The sequence below is a fragment of the Danio rerio genome, chromosome 19 (genome assembly GCF_049306965.1).
Source record: "Danio rerio strain Tuebingen ecotype United States chromosome 19, GRCz12tu, whole genome shotgun sequence".
In the NCBI taxonomy this organism is placed as follows: Eukaryota; Metazoa; Chordata; class Actinopteri; order Cypriniformes; family Danionidae; genus Danio; species Danio rerio.
The window spans coordinates 8,129,400-8,150,992 of NC_133194.1; the positions used below are offsets into that span (position 1 = coordinate 8,129,400).

Sequence of the window (21,593 nt, forward strand, 5' to 3'; positions counted from 1 at the left end):
CTGAAACAAAGATTGAGAAAGAGATGTTTCCTCAAGATCTTTAGTTTTCACTTTTAATGGAAGTTGCTGATCTAATATGTTATTGATGGTCTTTAGTCCCCTTTCATTCTCCAGACGCCCTTTCAGTCTTAATTAGATCAAGTAGATGTCACGATTTTTATTTGTCATTTTGTCAGCCAGTGTGAATTTCTCTGTCCAGTCGTGCCCATTGTAGACATGGGTTAAAAAAAAACTGCTATAGACAGAAGATAATTAAACACTGAATGGAATTATTGTACATCCGAGCAGCAGATTCCACTTCTCATCTGATTAACCGTTCACTATAATAATAACATATAGATTAATATAATAATCTAATATATTTTTATGATTAAAAATGAATTACAAATACAAGTGATCTGGAGAAACGATTAAAGTCCTACAAGCATCATAAGAAGATGAAGAAATGAAGGCAGTCTGAAGATTACAGTGCAAATGTCTTATTCAAGCGCAGAGCAGAGAAATTTGATATATGACTATATATGAACATATTTGTAAAACTGTAGCCAATATATTTGAACGTAGTATATACAGTTGAAGTCAGAATTATTAGCCCATCTGGATATTCTTTTTCAAAAATTCTGTTTAACGGAAAGAAAACATTTTCAACATTTATAAACACAATGGTTTTAATAACTTATTCCTAATATATTATAGATAATTTTCAAGATACTACTATTCAGTTAAAAGTGCAATTTAAAGGCTTAACTAGGCTAATTAAGCAACAATTCATTGTATAACGGTGTTTTGTTCTATAGACAATCGAAACAAATATTGCTTAAGAGGGTTAATAAAATCGACCTTAAAAGAGTTTAAAAAAATAATAATAAAATAAAAACAAATAAGACTTTCTCCAGAAGAAAAAATATTACAGGAAATAATGTGAAAAATTACTGAATTTGTTAAAACATCATTTGGGAAATATTTGAAAAAGAAAAAAAAATTCACAGGAGGGCTAACCACTTAGACTTCAACCATTTTAACTTCAACTGTATGTAGCCTATTTGTTATTCCAATAGTTGTAAAAAGTACGTAAGCGGTCATTTTTGTGATATACGCTGCATATATGACTTATATATGTATTTTAAATATGTGAAATCTAAACATGAACTTGTGTCATTTCTGTCATTTGCATTTATTCCATATCTCATATTTCTATATGGACTGTGATTATAATGAAAGTGCTTCATTATAAGCACTTCTGTGCTTTATTGTACGCTCTAATACTCATTTACTTGATGAATTTATATATAAAATAATACAAAAGGGCAGAAAACAAAGGAACAGAAAAATAAAAATACACATCTAAGTTAAACAACAAAGAAATGAATCAAAAATCATTTGAATAAAGTTAAATATGCTTGAAAGGCTGGGAAAAAATTGCGGAAAATTCTACAAATGTATAAATAAATAAAACAATCTGTCAAAGACTTACACAGACATGCAGAAAAGCCGTCCGTGCATTCAGCTCTTCTTATTTACAACCTGTTCTTTATATTTAAGGGTTTTTCCAGCTGTTTTGTGTCTCAGTCTGCAGAGTCAGCTGCTTATATAAACCTTTTATTTTTAAAGATTAACCCACAAAGTTTTGGAAAAGTCATGGAAATCAGTTTAACAAAAATCTGTTTACTTAAATATGGTTCAGTTGTCTTTACTTCTTTTCTGTCCATGGCCAAACACAAACTCTCACATTATTAGTGCTGTCTGACCATTATCTAAACATAGATATAAAGATTCATTTAAACTATGTATATAGTCGCATGTTTTATGATATGCTGAAGATGAAGGTGCATTGTTTTTCTTATGATTTACTAGGTATACATAGACATTACATGAAACATTAGGTCATTTACATTTACTTGAAAGTCCTGAAAAACTTCTGGAAAAGATATTTAGTATTAAAAATGTGTATGAACCCTGCTCATAGATATATAGACCTTTTTCATAAAACGCAAAATTACCTGTTATGCTTTGTGTTCAGGTGTAAGGAGGATGCCTTGAACTTCCGGTCGGCAGCTTTATATGTATAAATAGTCACGTTTGGACAGCTTTGAAATGATAGTTTAATCTGTTTCACGAGCTTTTAACGTTTTGAACTAACACTGCTGTTGATCAGCGCCACCTCCTGGACTGATTATTTAAAAATGACTTCTGATGGAAATAAAAAACAAACGCTGTGTCATGTAGCCTTACACAATCCTGTGCCATTTAAATGGAGCATCGTCATCGCTAAAGTGATCATTCTTTTTGAATATATAACTAACCCAAACAAACGTTAATTGCCCAATATGTTTGACATATTGACCTATCGTGCAATACTTAGAGATGAACTTAATAACTTGTAGTGTTGCAGTATTTATTTACAAATTCACAAATAATGTTAAAGCCCTTTACAATGACATTTGTCTGTGTCAAAGTTTATAATTGGGGATTTACCTAATAGGACATTTAAAAGTATATATATAATAGGACATTTATATTTTTAACATCAAATGATAGAATCTAAATAACCTTGAGAATGGTGTGTGTTTTAAAGTGTTTATGGCTATCAGCATTATTTTTCTGTTATATAATCTTTATATAGTCAGTGTCAACAAATCATCTCAGAATGACAACAAAATATCGCTGATCACAACAAGATCTGTGACAATATATCACACAACAAAATTCCTTATCATGACTAGGCATGGGCCGGTATAAGATTCTGATGGTATTATAACCTTGGATAAAAATATCACGGTTTCACGGTATCATGGTATTGTGATTACCAGATATTGATGCTCAAACGATAAATTGTGCAGCCCTAATCAAGAGCACCAGGAGTTTTCTCGGTGGTGCAGATATTTGTTTCAATTACGAAAATCATAATTTTCACGGCCATTGCCGACAAAAAGTGTGTATTTATGTGCAGGCGAATATATTATCCTTGAATTTATCAGTCCTGAAACAGCCCAACTTTCACTCCTAATTGAGGGAGGTCGTTTGTGTCGATTCGTTTGTGACTGAATCTCTGTTATGAACGATTCATGTGAGCCATCGATAAACCTACATCTTGATGTGCATACTATCCACCTTTCTGTTCTCAATAGTATATACATTTATTATATTCAATCATTTAGGGCGGAAAGTATGCACATTGAGAAGCAAGCACTGTTATGTCATTAGCCATGCTTATTAAGTTACTTCAAAAATGAACGTTCACTTAGTCGACAATAATTATAATTAATTCTGGCACCAGCGTCTTGTTGTCGTATTTCATTTACTATTTAGCTGGTTTTCTTCAACAAAACTAGCTTCAAGTTAACATGAAATGAAACCGTGTTGCTATAGTTAGCTCACATTGCTAGTTTTAGTGGTGAACAGTTCATCTGTGCATGTCGTTATGAAAAATAGTTCACGGTTGTAATCTAAAATTGAAATCTGAAAATGCACTTCCTGTTTGTTTTCAGTTAAATTCTCACAGAAGTATTGGGCGTGGCTAACTTACTTAACCACGCCTCTGCAGCGATCAGCTTTGACAACAAACAGAAATTGTGTGGAGGAAACATCTGTTAGGTTGTAATAACTCCACCCAAACCCTTTTCTCAGTCTTTTGTAATGAAATGTCTGCTTTACTACATCCAATCAGCTCGCAGTAGAAACAACAAGCCACGCCCACTGTTTTCTCATTTAATATTTAGTTTCTCTAGGAGCTGCATCACAATACGAATAAATAAAAACAGTCGCAGTTTCCGCTTCATGCAGATTTAAGCTTAGTATTTACTGCAAGTTGATGCCACTTTACCTTATGCTAAAGCAGTAAATGACTGTAATAAGATCAATAAGGTTACTTGTTGATAACATAATTTTGTAACATAAATTCATAAAAAAAATATATTTGACCTATGAACGTTATGCCTTTAGTGTATATATCTATGAGGAAAACTGCACAAACTGGGACTCGAACTCGGGACTCCTGAATCTCATTGGCTTAATAATATCTGCACTGACCAATAGACTATCAGCACAGACTGTACAGACTCTGACTCTCTTCATTATCCACACTGTAATCCCGAATAAGTTGACAAAACTCTAAAAATTTGAGGTAATCAGTTACGTCAAATTTTTTAAGTTATGTAATTATCTATTTTAAGTAAACAGAAACATTAAGTTTTGAGTTTGTTGTACTCATGCAAGACACTTCACCTAACTTAAAATACCCAAGTTACTCAGCTTATACGTTTTAATTGCAGTTAACTTAATTGTTTTAATTTTTCCAAACTTTAAATACTTAGTCACCCAGCTCATACATTTTAATACCAATTAGGCTTGGGCGGTATCCAAATTTTGATACCGTCAAACCGCCTCCATATTTTACCCCGGTATCCGGTATTACCGGCGTAATAAAAAAAAAATTATGACGTAAGGCTCAGACAGCGTCACCAAACTGTTGGCTTAAGCCTAAACCATTCAGAAACTGAATACATTCTATGCGACCTTAGGCTCGCGGTCAGAGAGAGAGAGAGAGAGAGAGAGCGCAAAGCGACGCACAGCACCTCTCTCTCTCTCTCCCTTTTACACATACACATACACACACACACACACACACACACCTCTCCCGCGATTTATTCAGAAATTTACTCCCACACCGTAAGAAATCTGGCCGGCTCCCGCGGTACTGCAGCGGGAATGCAGAGCAGTAATCGGGCAATAAAAATTATACCCGATAGGTCCCGAGTCCGACAGGTACAGTTTGATTGACAGCTTTATACTGCCCAAACCCGTTCACAGCCTACATTAAAATGTGCTCATGCACACAGCTCTAATGCATTTTTTTCAAGAATGAGTCATTTATATGTTTTAACATCATTTATTCGTAACAAGCGTAGACTATAGGCCACTTGAAAGTTGAAACAAAGAAATAAAATAAGTCCTACAGCTGTAACATCGTAACATCGCAGCACTCTATAGGTCTAGTTACATGCACTTAGCCTTTAAATTAGCCTACACACCAATGAAAAGTAATCTTGCTTAACAAATCAAATTAAAATAAACTCTAAATGATGACGGGTATTTTGGCGATAACGAAATTAAGATAAAGGCTCTGCAAGATGTGTTTCTCCACTTCTCTTCACAATCTGGCATTAAGGCGGCGGTGAAGCTGAATAATAAAAGAATAATGCCACCATTAGTCTGTATACTCTGTCTACATTATGATTATATGGTTTCATTAATATTTATTTATAATTGAAAAACCCTTTACTCACCAAGATTAGGCTACGTGTGTTTGTGGAGGAACATTATTAAATCCACTGGCTTTAGCGCAGTTTTGCGCTCACGGGGTCCAGCAGCTGAACACCGTTTCACTGCTACTGCTACAGGCCGAGATGCAGAGTTCTGATCCGGCTGATTTTTTGTTCATCTTCTACCAGTCAGGAACATGCATTTAATTTTCCATGACAACAGTTTCACTTTAGCGAATGGCCTCTACTTTTTACCTGTCAGCTTGCGGTTTAGGGCTCTACCGTAATACGCAGTGTATGAGCGACCGCGACATACCTGCGGCTGGAATAACCGTTCCTTATGAGCTAGTGACTGACTTGACCGCCGTCAAAATTCTCTTTTTTTACTACTACGTCATCATTTGTTTTACCTTTGCAGGGATGGATTTTAATGCAGGGATTTGGATTTTTTCGGGTCTCGCCGGGTTCGGGCAAAGATCTTTAGCTCTAATGCAGGCCTCTCGTTCATATTAACCACGTCTCCCTTCTGTTCAGTCGAAACTGCCAAACTGCAGGACACTTTGAAGCGCGACTAGTCACGTCTCCTCTCCCCCTCCCTCTCCCCCTTCTCTCCCTCCCTCTCCCCCTTCTTTCTCTCTCTCCTCCACACTGTCCCGTGATGACAACCACACATAGGTTTTTGTAGGCATTAAATAAAGGATATTTCATATTTTATGATGGTATAACGGTATTGAAACTGACACCGTTGCTATTTTTAGATCCCGCGGTATACCATAATACCGTAATACCGCCCAAGCCTAATACCAATTAACTTAATTGCTTTAATTTCTTTCAACTTTAAATACTTAAATCACCCAGCTCATACATTTTAATAGCAATTAACTTATTTTTAATTATTTATCTCACCTTTACATACTTAGTCACCCAGCTCATACATTTTGATAGCATTTTTTAAAATTAACTTCTCCATCGTCAGTTTCACAAATAAAATTAGCCATTATTTTAATCTTTAAACCCCATAAATCTGTGAAAATAAATCTGTAATTTGAAACACACAGAAAATACCATTTTAGACATTTATTTTTAAAGAAAAAATGTCCAACAGTACTTACAAATTTGTCTCCTATGCAATTACAAATGTCTTAAAATGATAAAAACTATTAGACATAAAGAGATTGAAAATGAACACTATTCTGAAATAATAAAAATTACCCACAATGTAAATATGATATCAGACATAAGAGCCTCAAGAAAAAACAACTATAAGTTTGATAAAATTTAATAATACATTAATAAGTGTAAAACTTAGTCTTAAGGCATTCGTTAAAAAAATAATAAGTGCACATTCTGTGAAGTGACTCGTTTAGTGTAAACTACACAGAAACTGTACATATCGTTGAAGTCAGAATCATTCGCCCCCCTTTATTTTTTCCCCCAATTTCTGTTTAACGGAGAGCAGTTTATATATATATATATATATATATATATATATATATATATATATATATATATATATATATATATATATATATTCAGTCTTGGTTGAACTATGATTCTGTCATTTACTTATTCCAAACCTGTTTGAGTTTCTTTCTTCTGTTGAACACTTAAAAGGTTATTTTTGACCAAAAAAAAAAAAAAAAAAATTCAAATTATATTTTAATGTATACTTTAACACGTGACCCCAAACATACCTGCTCATCATAAACCTTTAAAAGATTAGCCAGGGTATCTGCTGTCTTGCCAGTTTTGGATGCTGTTTGCCTTAAAATTGTCATCAAATGAAATAGGTGGTGGTCCAGTTGTGCAAAGAATTTGTGGGGAAAATTCTCATTTGTAACATGTTGGTACTCTGCAAACAGCAAAAAGAAACAAGAGAGAATTTCATAAAACAAACCCACACCACAAAATATAAAATTTTTAGAAAAATGTATTAATATTATTATTATGTTTCATTAACTTATTTATTTTTTACCTCAGATGAAAATCAGGTGTTGATCAGATGTTGAAAGCAGGATCTTCATGTTGTAAACTAAACTCAAGGTCTAGTTGAAGTTTCACTTTCCTTGCTGCAAAAATATCATTGATAAATACACTGTAATATTTATTTTATCTGGATATGCCAGGCATAGTAGTACAAAATAAATATTTTACCCACCTTTCACATGCCTCCATTTAAGAACCTATCTGTAGTCAGCAACACCTGACCTTCAATTCTGTATGTACACAAAGTCACAGTGTCATTTAGCTGAGTGTGGAAGTAGTACAATTGCATGATGTCTAACGTTAACCTCAAAAACGGTTAGCAATAGAGCTGATTATCATGTTAGTTGCTTTGATTCGATAAACACAGATTTAATTTAAACAGTATTGAAATTTCTAAAACTGAATAGGACGACAAAGAAATTTAAGGCCTGATTTTAAAAGCTAGAAATAACAAAACTTACCTTATTGTCTAATGATGTAAAAATATATAGACTAAAATATTTATATTTTTAAGATATAAATATATTTTACGCTACAAAATTTGCACATCAGAAAACTATGTGTTGTTTACCAAGTCTTGAATATTTTGTTTTGTTATTATTTTATTTAATAACATAATTTTGTATGAATGTGTTATAGATATGCATACTTTGTTTTTTAGGCTGTTTATATTCTCTCCAGAGTAAACATTTTAAAAAATAGATTAAAAAAAAAAAAAAAACTTTTATCATACCTTTAAAATATATTTGACCTAAATGACATTTAAACTCATTTAACTGATCGCATTAATCAGGTAATCATTGATATGCAGAGATGTCGTCTTAAGCGCGAGGAAATATTAAGTGTTGATCAGTGCTGGTGATTGAGGTAAAGTTAGTGTTATATTTACACATTCAGACTTTCTCCTTAATAATATAATTTCAGAAAGGTAATTTTTGCATATTCTTAATGGTGAAATCATATTAGCAGCCAATGACTTTCAAAGTACAACATTGTTCAGTCAAAAAAAATTAGTGCATTTAGTGTAATATTGTTTTCATGTCATACTTGCATGTGATTTCAGAACGAATAGACAAAGTACCATGGTAAACAATTTATGGAGCGAGTCCTCATACATGGATCAGCAAGCAACAAGCTGCGTGTGACAGAGTTAAGTTTTGAGACTACGTTTTTGCGCGTCATCAGAAAATACAGTTTAGTGTTTAGGCGGAGATCATTTGAGTTATGATTAACGTTACGTTTCTTGCGCCTTTCGTTTCCGAAGTGCCTACAGATCGCGAAGATAATACCACATTCACATACTGGATGGAGTTCAGCGCAGCGCCATGACATGCGGTTGTGAGAGCGCGCGTCTCCATGACAACTTCAGCACAGGCTGAGAAAAGGCATACTCGCGCCAAGATTTAAATTTTTTTGAAAAATGTAATCTGCCGATTTCAAATATTTTTGTCTTTATCACACTCTGTTAAAACTCAGAGTTAACACATTACAACTAACGCTAACGTTGCACTGATTCTAACTTTTTAAACAGTAATGTTAACGTTAGTTAGCAACAAGTGAGGCTAAACATGTTTTCTGTAATGTACGACATGTAAACGCACCCTGATTAACTCTACATTACATTGAACTGTTACTGTGATTATATTAATTAAAACATACATTTAATATTTCTTGGATTTGTAAATATTTTACTTACTGTAGTGTGAAGCGAGGCCGATCCGCCATCTTGAAAAAAACGAATGAAGCATGAGCACGTACGTGAACCTGGATGACGTCAGACGCAAAATCACTGGGCTGACAGATTTTGAGTTAATGAAACTTTAAAGAGACATTTTGTATAAATTAAACCCAGCAGAATTGTTCACCTTACTTGAAAGATTACATTTTTTCAAACTCAAAAATAAGAAAAAGTTCTAAATACTCATCAAGGTTAATTAAGATAAACAAATTTTAATGATTTAAGTTAATAGAACTCAATTCAATTAATTAGTTACAGCATTAGGGTTTACAGTGCACAAATAATGTCAATCTGTCTTTATTCTCAACACAGAACTAATCACACTCAACATCCTCACACACTTCACATAAAAACACAAGCAGGAACACAAACACATTCAACATAACACAAATCACATTAAAAAACAACACAATTCACTCTTTACTCAAATCCCAGCTTTTCATATCAGCACAAATCACATTGAACACACATTTATCCTGACTCCAGGTTTCCTGAAACGTCTTTTAAATGTGAGAAACAAAAATGTTTTATTTACGGGAATTAGGGCTGCACAATATATCGTTTCAGCATAGATATTGCAATGTTGTCATTTGCAATAGTCACATCGCGAGCATACGCAATGTTGAGTCTGGATTATAACTGATCATTTTGCAAGTGTTTCTTGAGGCCTGTGACTGTGTGAGGATTTTAAAAGCAAAGAAATGTAACCGTTTGTAACTTGTTACCTTTTGTAACAAATTAACGGTTCATTTTTTTGAATTGTTTATAAAATAAAGACTATGCAGTATTAATTTGCACTTGATTATTCAATTACTGTATACCTGAATACAGTTCGACTCCTCAGGAAAACAGTATAACACTGTTTATTTAATTTGTACCTTTTTGTTTATTGTATTTATCTATGCTTGTAGATTGTTTATTACATGTTATAGACTCCCCTACAGAATCATCCAAACCAATCTAAAATTAGGATTATTTCCAAGTAGTTATTCAACTCCTCTTGTATTCATATCTCAATATACATCGCAGAATAAAAATATATTGCAATGTTAGATTTTTTTCAATATCGTGCAGCCCTAATGCGAACAAATCTTCAATTATGATTTGATTTTGTTTATTTATTATCTATTAAATCTCATTTAATTCTCTTTGTGGTTTTCCTGCTTTTAAAACACACAAAACTCCTAACTAAATTCCTATAAATCATCTCTAAAATACATTGACTTGAAACATCCTAATAAGAAATAATCTCTGCTTTGGTTTTTATTGAATATATTCTACATTTGCAGCAAATCCCAATTTATCATCAATAAAATATTGAAATCTTCCAACATCCTCTATTTGATGTATATCACAAGCTTCAAACTGTTTAACACAGAAATAATAAAAACACTGAACATGATCTTTAAAAATATAAAATTATTACTGAAATAATAAAAACACTGAATATGATCTTTAAAAATATAAATTTATTACTGAAATAATAAATACTCTGAATATGATCTTTAAAAATGTAAAATAATTACTGAAATAATAAAAACTCTGAATATAATCTTTAAAAATGTTAATTTATTACTGAAATAATAAAAACTCTGAATATGATCTTAAAAATATTAATTTATTACTGAAATAATAAAAACACTAAATATAATCTTTAAAAATATTAATTTATTACTGAAATAATAAAAACTCTGAATATGATCTTAAAATGTTAATTTATTGCTGAAATAATAAAAACACTGAATATAATCTTTAAAAATATAAAATTATTACTGACATAATAAAAACACTAAATATAATCTTTAAAAATATTAATTGATTACTGAAATAATAAAAACTCTGAATATGATCTTAAAAATATTAATTTATTACTGAAATAATAAAAACTCTGAATATGATCTTAAAATGTTAATTTATTACTGAAATAATAAAAACACTGAATATAATCTTTAAAAATATAAAATTTTACTGACATAATAAAAACACTAAATATAATCTTTAAAAATATTAATTTATTACAGAAATAATAAAAACTCTGAATATGATCTTTAAAAATTTCACTTAAATATAAAATGTCCTGTGTCCAAACATCCAAAAATATGTGTTTAACTATTAAAATTACGAATATGAATGTAAGTTCAAATATATATTAGCTACAATCTTACATATGTGCTCATATATGTCCGTGTTTATGTGAATATATAATTATATCTCATATATTTGAACATATGTACGTATTTGTAGTTCCAATAGTTAAAAAACGTGTAAATATGTTTTATTTATTTAAATGAACTAATTATTAAAATGTAAAAAAGGTATGTGTGTTTTCTGCTTTAGACGTTTTAGAGATCAAACTCATCCTTTCTTTCAAATGTTGCATGATCATTTATTTTAAATAATAGTTATATACTTTTAAGTCCTCTAAAACATATTTTTCAAACGTATATTTAAAAATAAATCCAACAAAAGCTGCAAAACATGTGTTTTTGTAGCAGGTATATTTATGTAATTATATTTTAAACATATATATTTTAACAAATATTTAAAGTGATCATTTTATAATAAAAAGCATGCATATATTTACTGTATGACTATATACTAAACAACAACACTATAAAACATGTTTTGCTTGATATGAAAGCACACCGCACTGCAACATCTCTATCTGAATCAAAGTACAACTAATTATAACAGAACGATCATCATAATGTGTGTCGTTTAAAACCAGCCAAACACATCCCTGATTTAAACACACAAGCCTCAAATACACACGACACACTAACAGTTCACAGATCAGTTATAATGCACTGTAATCCCGAATAAGTTGACAAAACTCAAAAAATTTGAGGTAATCAGTTACGTCAAATTTTTTAAGTTATGTAATTATCTATTTTAAGTAAACAGAAACATTAAGTTTTGAGTTTGTTGTACTCATGCAAGACACTTCACCTAACTTAAAATACCCAAGTTACTCAGCTTATACGTTTTAATTGCAATTAACTTAATTGTTTTAATTTTTCCAAACTTTAAATACTTAAGTCACCCAGCTCATACATTTTAATACCAATTAACTTAATTGTTTTAATTTTTCCAAACTTTAAATACTTAAGTCACCCAGCTCATACATTTTAATACCAATTAACTTAATTGTTTTAATTTTTCCAAACTTTAAATACTTAGTCACCCAGCTCATACATTTTAATACCAATTAACTTAATTGCTTTAATTTCTTTCAACTTTAAATACTTAAATCAACCAGCTCATACATTTTGATAGCATTTTTTAAAATTAACTTCTCCATCGTCAGTTTCACAAATAAAATAAGGCATTCGTTAAAAAAATAATAAGTGCACATTCTGTGAAGTGACTCGTTTAGTGTAAACTACACAGAAACTGTATATATATATATATATATATATATATATATATATATATATATATATATATATATATATCGTTGAAGTCAGAATTATTCGCCCCCATTTATTTTTTCCCCCAATTTCTGTTTGACGGAGAGCATATATATATATATATATATATATATATATATATATATATATATATATATATATATATATATATATATATATATATATATATATTCAGTCTTGGTTGAACTATGATTCTGTCATTTACTTATTCCAAACCTGTTTAAGTTTCTTTCTTCTGTTGAACACTTAAAAGGTTATTTTTGACCAAAAAAGCTGAGACCTGTAACCACCGATTTCCACAGTATTTGTTTTCCTATTAGAAAGTCAGTGGTTACAGGTTGTCAGCTTTACTTAACTTTTGTGTTCAACAGAAGCAAGAAATTCAAGCAGGTTTGGGACAAGTGAAGAGTTAGTAAATGACAGAATTTTACATTTGGACAAACTATCCCTATATATAATAAAATGCACCCTTACGAATTAAAGGTAAATAAATGTTTTGAAGTTACTACCCCAGAGACAGTCTTTATTAAGTAAAAAAAAAAAACAATCAACTCATTCTTTAAGGTTTCCATGCTACGAGACTTTTTATTTTCCATCATCCATGCCAAGCAAAACTTTTTGCACAAGTTCAAAGTCCTTTACTATATATTATGTGAAGAACATACATTAATCCATACAAGACAAGAAAGGTCTGGAAGTGTGCTGTGGGTGGTGTCCAATTCATTCTTCAGGACAACAGAGACCCTCAGTGAATGCAGGGCCAATAAAGCATCTTCAGTCAGCAGGATTATCAATCTAAAAATATAATTCAAGGATATTAATGTAAGGACAGTATCAAAATGACTGAGCCAATATTATATGATTCATCAACTATCCGTGATTACAAATATGTTAAGTAAAAGTTTTCAAAACTTTCATCTTTTTATTAAACATGCCTAATTGTGAAAAGAATGAATGAAGTCTTACCAGGGTGTTCCTAAAGAATCTTAAGTCACGCTCACGCAGCAAGACCAAAAGACCTCTGATAAGAGTAGTCCGTCATGAACTTACATCATGCAGTTCCTGGAAATCAAGTATAATAAATGATGAATAAATGATTTTAAATCAATTAAAAAAAAAAAAAAAAAAATTCAAATTATATTTTAATGTATACTTTAACACGTGACCCCAAACATACCTGCTCATCATAAGCCTTTAAAAGATTAGCCAGGGTATCTGCTGTCTTGCCAGTTTTGGATGCTGTTTGCCTTGAAATTGTCATCAAATGAAATAGGTGGTGGTCCAGTTGTGCAAAGAATTTGTGGGGAAAATTCTCATTTGTAACATGTTGGTACTCTGCAAACAGCAAAAAGAAACAAGAGAGAATTTCATAAAACAAACCCACACCACAAAATATACAATTCTAGAAAAAAATTTATTAATATTATTATTATGTTTCATTTACTTATCTATTTTTTACCTCAGATAAAAAATCAGGTGTTGATCAGATGTTGAAAGCAGGATCTTCATGTTGTAAACTGAACTCAAGGTCTAGCTGAAGTTTCACTTTCCTTGTAGTTCCTATCTGTAGTCAGCAACACCCGACCTTCAATTCTGTAAGTACACAAAGTCACAGTGTCATTTAGCTGAGAGTGGAAGTAGTACAATTGCATGATATCTAACGTTAACCTCCAAAACGGTTAGCAATAGAGCTGATTATCATGTTAGTTGCTTTGATTTGATGAACACAGATTTAATTTAAACAGTATTGAAATTTCTAAAACTGAATAGGACGACAAAGAAATTTAAGGCCTGATTTTAAAAGCTAGAAATAACAAAACTTACCTTATTGTCTAATGATGTAAAAATATATAGACTAAAATATTTATATTTTTAAGATATAAATATATTTTAAGCTACAAAATTTGCACATCAGAAAACTATGTCTTGTTTACCACGTCTTGAATATTTTGTTTTGTTGTTATTTTATTTAATAACATAATTTTGTATTAATGTGTTATAGATATGCATACTTTGTTTTTTAGGCTGTTTATATTCTCTCCAGAGTAAACATTTTAAAAAATAGATTAAAAAAAAAAACTTTTATCATACCTTTAAAATACATTTGACCTAAATGACATTTAAACTCATTTAACTGATCGCATTAATCAGGTAATCATTGATATGCAGAGATGTCGTCTTAAGCGCGAGGAAATATTAAGTGTTGATCAGTGCTGGTGATTGAGGTAAAGTTAGTTTTATATTTACACATTCAGACTTTCTCCTTAATAATATAATTTCAGAAAGGTAATTTTTGCATATTCTTAATGGTGAAATCATATTAGCAGCCAATGACTTTCAAAGTACAACATTGTTCAGTCAAAAAAAATAGTGCATTTAGTGTAATATTGTTTTCATGTCATACTTGCATGTGATTTCAGAACGAATAGACAAAGTACCATGGTAAACAATTTATGGAGCGAGTCACAAGTTGTTACTAAATGAATGTATGAATATAAAACCAACTTTACCTCAATGTGGTAGTGTAAATTGAAGCTCTGCTCTGTACCTGCTTAGGTGAGGAGCGCAGCTTAAATGTTCTCCGTCAGGCTATCCTCATACATGGATCAGCAAGCAACAAGCTGCGTGTGACAGAGTTAAGTTTTGAGACTACGTTTTTGCGCGTCATCAGAAAATACCGTTAAGTGTTTAGGCGGAGATCATTTGAGTTATGATTAACGTTATGTTTCTTGCGCCTTTCGTTTCCGAAGTGCCTACAGATCGCGAAGATAATACCACATTCACACACTGGATGGAGTTCAGCGCAGCGCCATGACATGCGGTTGTGAGAGCGCACGTCTCCATGACAACTTCAGCACAGGCTGAGAAATGGCATTCTCGCGCCAAGATTTAAATTTTTTTGAAAAATGTAATCTGCCGATTTCAAATATTTTTGTCTTTATCACACTCTGTTAAAATTCAGAGTTAACACGTAACAACTAACGCTAACGTTGCACTGATTCTAACTTTTTAAACAGCAATGTTAACGTTAGTTAGCAACAAGTGAGGCTAAACATGTTTTCTGTAATGTACGACATGTAAACGCACCCGGATTAACTCTACATTACATTGAACTGTTACTGTGATTATATTAATTAAAACATACATTTAATATTTCTTGGATTTGTAAATATTTTACTTACTGTAGTGTGAAGCGAGGCCGATCCGCCATCTTGAAAAAAACGAATGAAGCATGAGCACGTACGTGAACCTGGATGACGTCAGACGCAAAATCACTGGGCTGACAGATTTTGAGTTAATGAAACTTTAAAGAGACATTTTGTATAAATTAAACCCAGCAGAATTGTTCACCTTACTTGAAAGATTACATTTTTTCAAACTCAAAAATAAGAAAAAGTTCTAAATACTCATCAAGGTTAATTAAGATAAACGAATTTTAATGATTTAAGTTAATAGTACTCAATTCAATTAATTAGTTACAGCATTAGGGTTTACAGTGTGGAGACGATGAAAATCACGACATCCAGCGTAAAAAACCAACAACAGCTCTGACTGATTCAGCCAGCGAGTGATTCAGTCAAACCCCTGATTCAGAGTGATTCAAAAGAGTCGTTTACACCGATCGATCGCTCAGCACTGCGTTTCCCAAAAGCATCATAAGCCAAAGTAGATGCTCAAAATGATCTTAATGTTAGCGTCTGTTCCCCAAAAATACACTAACTGAAGTAGCGCTCAAACATCATCACATCTACGAGCGCTCCGGAGGAATCATTAAAGCCCTACGAGCATCATGAGAAGATGAAGATATGAGGACGATCAGCAGAAGTGCAGTCCCATACAGAAATATGATATATATATGGCCACTTATGAACATATTTATAAAACTGTAGCTAATATATTTGAACATATTGAAATGATTGCTGTATGTGGGCAACTGGAGCTGATATAACCTAGCTAAACTGTTAAATTAATCTAAAACGGTTAGCAGGGTACTAGCATTCATGGTGCGCTTTACATTCTCTAGTGTGTCAGCAAGAAGAACACTGATGTCCCATACACCGCACGACTCTGAGCGTCTCTGTTGTCAGCAATCTAGCAGGAAACAGCTCTGTCAGTTAGCCTTTTTCATTCTGAGCTCAATACATGAACATCCCTTAACAGGACCGTACCCCTGGGGTGCTTCCTTTACACACCATTCTCATTGATGATGATGGCCAATATTTATTAAACCAAGGACACATTGGGCTTAAAACACAGAAGCCAACTCAAACATAAACACACATAACGTTTATAACAAGACAACCCATGTGTTTAACTAACATAACACATAAAATAACTCTTAACCATTTCCCATGATGCACCTGGCTATAGTGCTGTGAGCCAGGTCATTACAATAAACACACACATCCTGTATTTGTAATTCCAACAGTTTAGAAAGAAAGCATGTAAACGGACGGTTTTTAGATCAGTTATAATGGAGACGATGAAAATCACGACATCCAGTGTAAAAAACCAACAACAGCTCCGACCGATTCAGTCAGCGAGTGATTCAGTCAAACTCATGATTCAGAGTGATTCAAAAGAGTCGTTTATCAGTGAGTCAGATTACACCGTTCGCTCAGCGCTGCGTTTCCCAAAAGCATCATAAGCCAAAGTAGATGCTCAAAATGATCTTAATGTTAGCGTCTGTTCCCCAAAAATACAGGAACTGAAGTAGCGCTCAAACATCATCACATCTACGAGCGCTCCGGAGGAATCATTAAAGCCCTACGAGCATCATGAGAAGATGAAGATATGACGACGATCAGCAGAAGTGCAGTCCCATACAGAAATATGATATATATATGGCCACTTATGAACATATTTATAAAACTGTAGCTAATATATTAACACACACACACACACACACATGGCCTGGATTTGTAATTCCAATGGTTGAAAAAGAAAGTATGTAAACGGCCGTTATTTTTACATGAACTTGAAATATATGTTGAGTGTATGACTTATATTTATAAATGTGAAATTTAATTGTGTCTCATTTGCATATATTGCCGTATAGCAGATGTCTGTATCGGGTGTGATTATAATGAAAGCTTCTGTGCTTTATTGGAGACTTCATGACTTATTATGGGAATGAATTTATAAATGAAGTGATCATAAAAATGGGAGAAAACAAAATAGAAAAACACATCTGAGTTAAATGACTGAACAAAAAGAATAAATAAAAGAAGTTAAATAAATTGAGATCTGCTTGAAAGACTGAGGAAAAAAATAGGAAAATGGGATAAATTCTAAAAATGAATAAATACATACATAAAACAATCTGTTGGAGACTTACACAGACGTGCAGGAAAAGCATCCGCGTATTCAGCTTCTCTTATGTTCTGTATAGTCTGTTCTTTAATGATAATGTACGAATGAAATCAAAGCTAAGCATATTGATTTTTTTAGCTCACATTGTTAGTTTTGTGAACGATTCATCTGTGCAGGTCATTGGGAACAAAAATTACAGTTTGCCCTTGTAATCTTTAATTGAAATCTGAACATGCACTTCCTGTTTGTTTTCAGTTCAATTCTCAGATTATGTGGGTCTGAGGTATTGGGCGTGGCTAACATACTTAACCACGCCCCTCCAGCTGTCAGTTTTAAAGGCGCTATGATGACAACAAACTTAAATGGCAAGGAGGAGAAGGAGTGTGTTAGGATGTAATAACTCTCCCTTCTGAATGAAATGCCTACTTTACTACATCCAATCAGGTCTCAGTAGAAGAAACAAGCCACACCCACTGTTGTCTCCTTTTATTTTTCGTTTCTCTATGAACTGTGTCATAATATGAAAAAAATAAATGAATACGTTCGCAGCTTCTGGTTCATGCAGACTTAAAGGTATTTTCCAGCTGTTTTGTGTCTCATTCTGCATGCAGCTGCTTTATATTGAATTGTTTTTTGTTTAAATTTTGTTTGCCCTTTATTGACAGGACAGTAGCTAGACAGGAAGTGATATTAGAGAGAGAGAGAGAGAGGATATACAGGATCAGGAACACTCCACGATCCGGGACTCGAACTAGGCACGCCTGAATCTCGTTGGCTTAATAATATCTGCACTGACCAATAGACTATCAGCACAGACTGTACAGACTCTGACTCTCTTTATTATCCACAAATAATGTCAATCTGTCTGTATTTTCAGCACAGAATTAATCACACTCAACATCCTCACACACGTCACATAAAAACACAAGCAGTAACACAAACACATTCAACATCACACAAATCACATTAAAAACAACACAATTCAGCCTTTACTCACACTCAAACCCCAGTGTTGGAAGAGAAACACACATTTATCCTGACTCCAGGTTTCCTTAAACAACTTTTTGATGGCAGAAGCTGAAATGTTTTATTTAATGGCACAATCTTCAATAATAATTGATTTCTGTTTAATTCTCATTTGATAAATCTCATTCAATTCTCTTCGTGGTTCATCTACAATTACATTGCTGATTGTAGTGCTGGACACTAATAAAAACACTGAATATGATCTCCAAAAATGTTGATTTTATTACAGTTTTACAAATTGTGATGCTCAATTAAGTATTTTTGATTTCATTTCTACCTTCTAGTACCAAACTGTATTTATAAAATGTATTTGAGGCTTAAGGATCTAAAATATTCATTTTTAAAAGCAAAATATTCAAAAGAACATTCTAGATAAACAGAAATATATCTTATAAATAAATGTACAAATTATGAAGTTATAAAGGTTATAGCTGTGATGTCTTTCTGTAAATCGTGTAAATCATCAACCGCTATATGGTAAATAAAGCCCCTCCTACTAGTACAGGAGCCATTCATCGATCGCTATATGGCTAATATAGCCAAATATCAACATATATATAAAACTGTAGCTAATTTACTATTTGAACACACATGTAGACTTTATTTGTGCTTCCAATGGCTGAATGATAAATGTATATAAAGGCTATTTTACATACCATATACGTTTAACAACGTTTTTTTCTTTTTGTTTAACAACTAACTCCTTAGTAGCGGTATCGCCACCTACTACTGAAATCCACAAATTTGGCGATCGAGACCATCTATGCTACGATTGCCATTCATTAGACTCCGAACAGTTTAAGGGTTCCCATTTCAGTCATTGTTTCATTATTATATCGTAACAATCATTTTTTAACATCTATGCAGTTTTGGTACTCAAATTATGTAAAGAAATATAATTAGCTAAAACACTTATTCAATTAGTTAGTTTGTTTGTATTACTATATTTATTGCAACTACCACAAATTACCAGTACTTTATGGTTTAAAAAATATATATTACTATAAATTACTATAATATTTAATGTGGGAAAACAATAATAAAAAAAGTTCCCCATTCGCCTGTCTCCATCGCCATATTTGTGAAATAGGAATACACTTTTGTCATTTGTGTACACTAGGGTTGGTCCGATAGACGATGCCATCGTCCATCACCGATGACCAAAAGACAACACGATGCTGAGCTGGCATTGCCGATCCTCTGCCCCAACCCCGTCACAAACCCACTCGCGAAAAATACACACTTAGGCCCTGTTTACACTAATATGTCTTAGTGTTAAAATGGCATTTTAGAACAAAAATTATCCACACTATGTTTTACCTAGCATTTCTGAACAGCTCTCCATCTGCTGAAAACCCACATCACGTGACCAAACACACAAACAGACACAGCGACACACACACAACGCCACACACTACCATGTGCTGCTCTGAGCTCGTCTGAGATATTCCTCTGGATCGTGTCTCACTATAGTTGTTAAACGTGATATTTAGACATCTAAAGTCTCCTGGAAGTTCCACAATTGTTTATTCATATTTTTCCGAACTTGAAAATGAAAAGGACTCACATAACTGTAGACCTAAGCGCAATATTAAACTAGGGTGTATAAACTCAGAGATTAGAAAAAGCTAAGAATACAAACAAGAACCACAGAAAATACTTAATAGGAGTGTTAGATTAATTGTATTACACTACTTTGGCATTGCAAGACATGAAATTATTGTCCATTTTCGCCTTCAGTACTCCCAGTTGTGTTGGGGTTGTGTCTAGCAGACACGCTTCGTTGAGGGGGAACTGGAATACCAGAAGGGAACAGAAATGACTGCTTCACCGGGACTCGAACTTGGGACGCTTGAATCTCATTGGCTCAATAATCTCTGCACTGACCAATAGACTATCAGCACAGACTATACAGACTCTGACTCTATTATCCACAAATAATGTCAATCTGTCTTTACTTTCACCACTGAATTAATTATGCTCAACATCCTCACAATACATATAAAAACACAAGCAGCAAAACAAACACATTCAACATCACACAAATCACATGTGTGAACAAATATTAAATGACCAATGGTAATGGTAGTTTTCAGAAATACTCAGGAGGGGATAATGCCAAAACAACAAACAAAAGATCTAACTGATTGAGGAAGCAACTTTCTAAACTCTCAAAATAAATAAAATAAAAATAAAAATGAATCTTACCTTGCTTCCTCTCTATCAGAAACAGGAGAAAAATAAATGTATCAAACAAAAAGTGGCATCCATCTCCGTACTGCTTCAAAAAGTTAAAAACAAAACCAAAAATATAAAGTAGAAATAACAAAGGGAATTTAAAGTAAAATTTTCACTGTATTGTTCTCTAACAATAAGATTTTTTACATTACAACAAGTTTCATAATATTATTTAGCACAAAAGCTAGTCTGGGGCAGGAGAACCAAGTGAGAGCTGCCTTAACCAACTAGTGTTTGGCACGGTCTCTCTTTGTTCTCTTCTGCTACATGGCCCAGCTCTTTTAATTACCAATAGGTGAGACAAGATAGAAAGAGAGAGTGCGAGAGAGAGAGAATTTTTTCATTAATACCTGGGTATAGTCAATAATAATAATAATACACTAATAATAATAATAATAATAATAATATTTAATGTTAAAACGCACATCTCACTTAACCAAACTCAAAAGACAGCAAAAGAATTAAAGCATCTCTAAAATACAGACTTACAAGAAAGTGTTGAAACTTCTTAATATGAAATAATCTTGACTTTGCTTTTTATTAAATATATGTTTTACATTTAAAGCAGTTTTTTCAATTTATTATCAATGATATACTAAA

At 32.5% G+C, this 21,593-nt stretch overlaps 1 protein-coding gene and 2 long non-coding RNA genes across 4 annotated transcripts in view; 1 reads left to right on the plus strand and 2 right to left on the minus strand.

The window, feature by feature from the left end:
* Positions 1-21,593, plus strand: part of mhc1uba (major histocompatibility complex class I UBA) — a 28,251-nt gene that overhangs the window by 1,672 nt on the left and 4,986 nt on the right.
* LOC137488467 (uncharacterized) lies at positions 6,984-8,988 on the minus strand. The gene is made up of 4 exons (XR_011007506.2): positions 8,944-8,988; positions 7,420-7,477; positions 7,237-7,330; positions 6,984-7,113 (listed from the first exon to the last, which is right to left on the minus strand). It is a non-coding gene; the product is annotated as an uncharacterized lncRNA (long non-coding RNA).
* Positions 12,976-15,643, minus strand: LOC137488466 (uncharacterized). Of its 2 annotated transcripts, XR_011007503.2 has the most exons (6): positions 15,599-15,643; positions 14,965-15,037; positions 13,876-14,009; positions 13,594-13,751; positions 13,383-13,478; positions 12,976-13,211 (listed from the first exon to the last, which is right to left on the minus strand). It is a non-coding gene; the product is annotated as an uncharacterized lncRNA (long non-coding RNA). The 2 variants fall into 2 exon arrangements; XR_011007505.2 differs by lacking the exon at positions 14,965-15,037.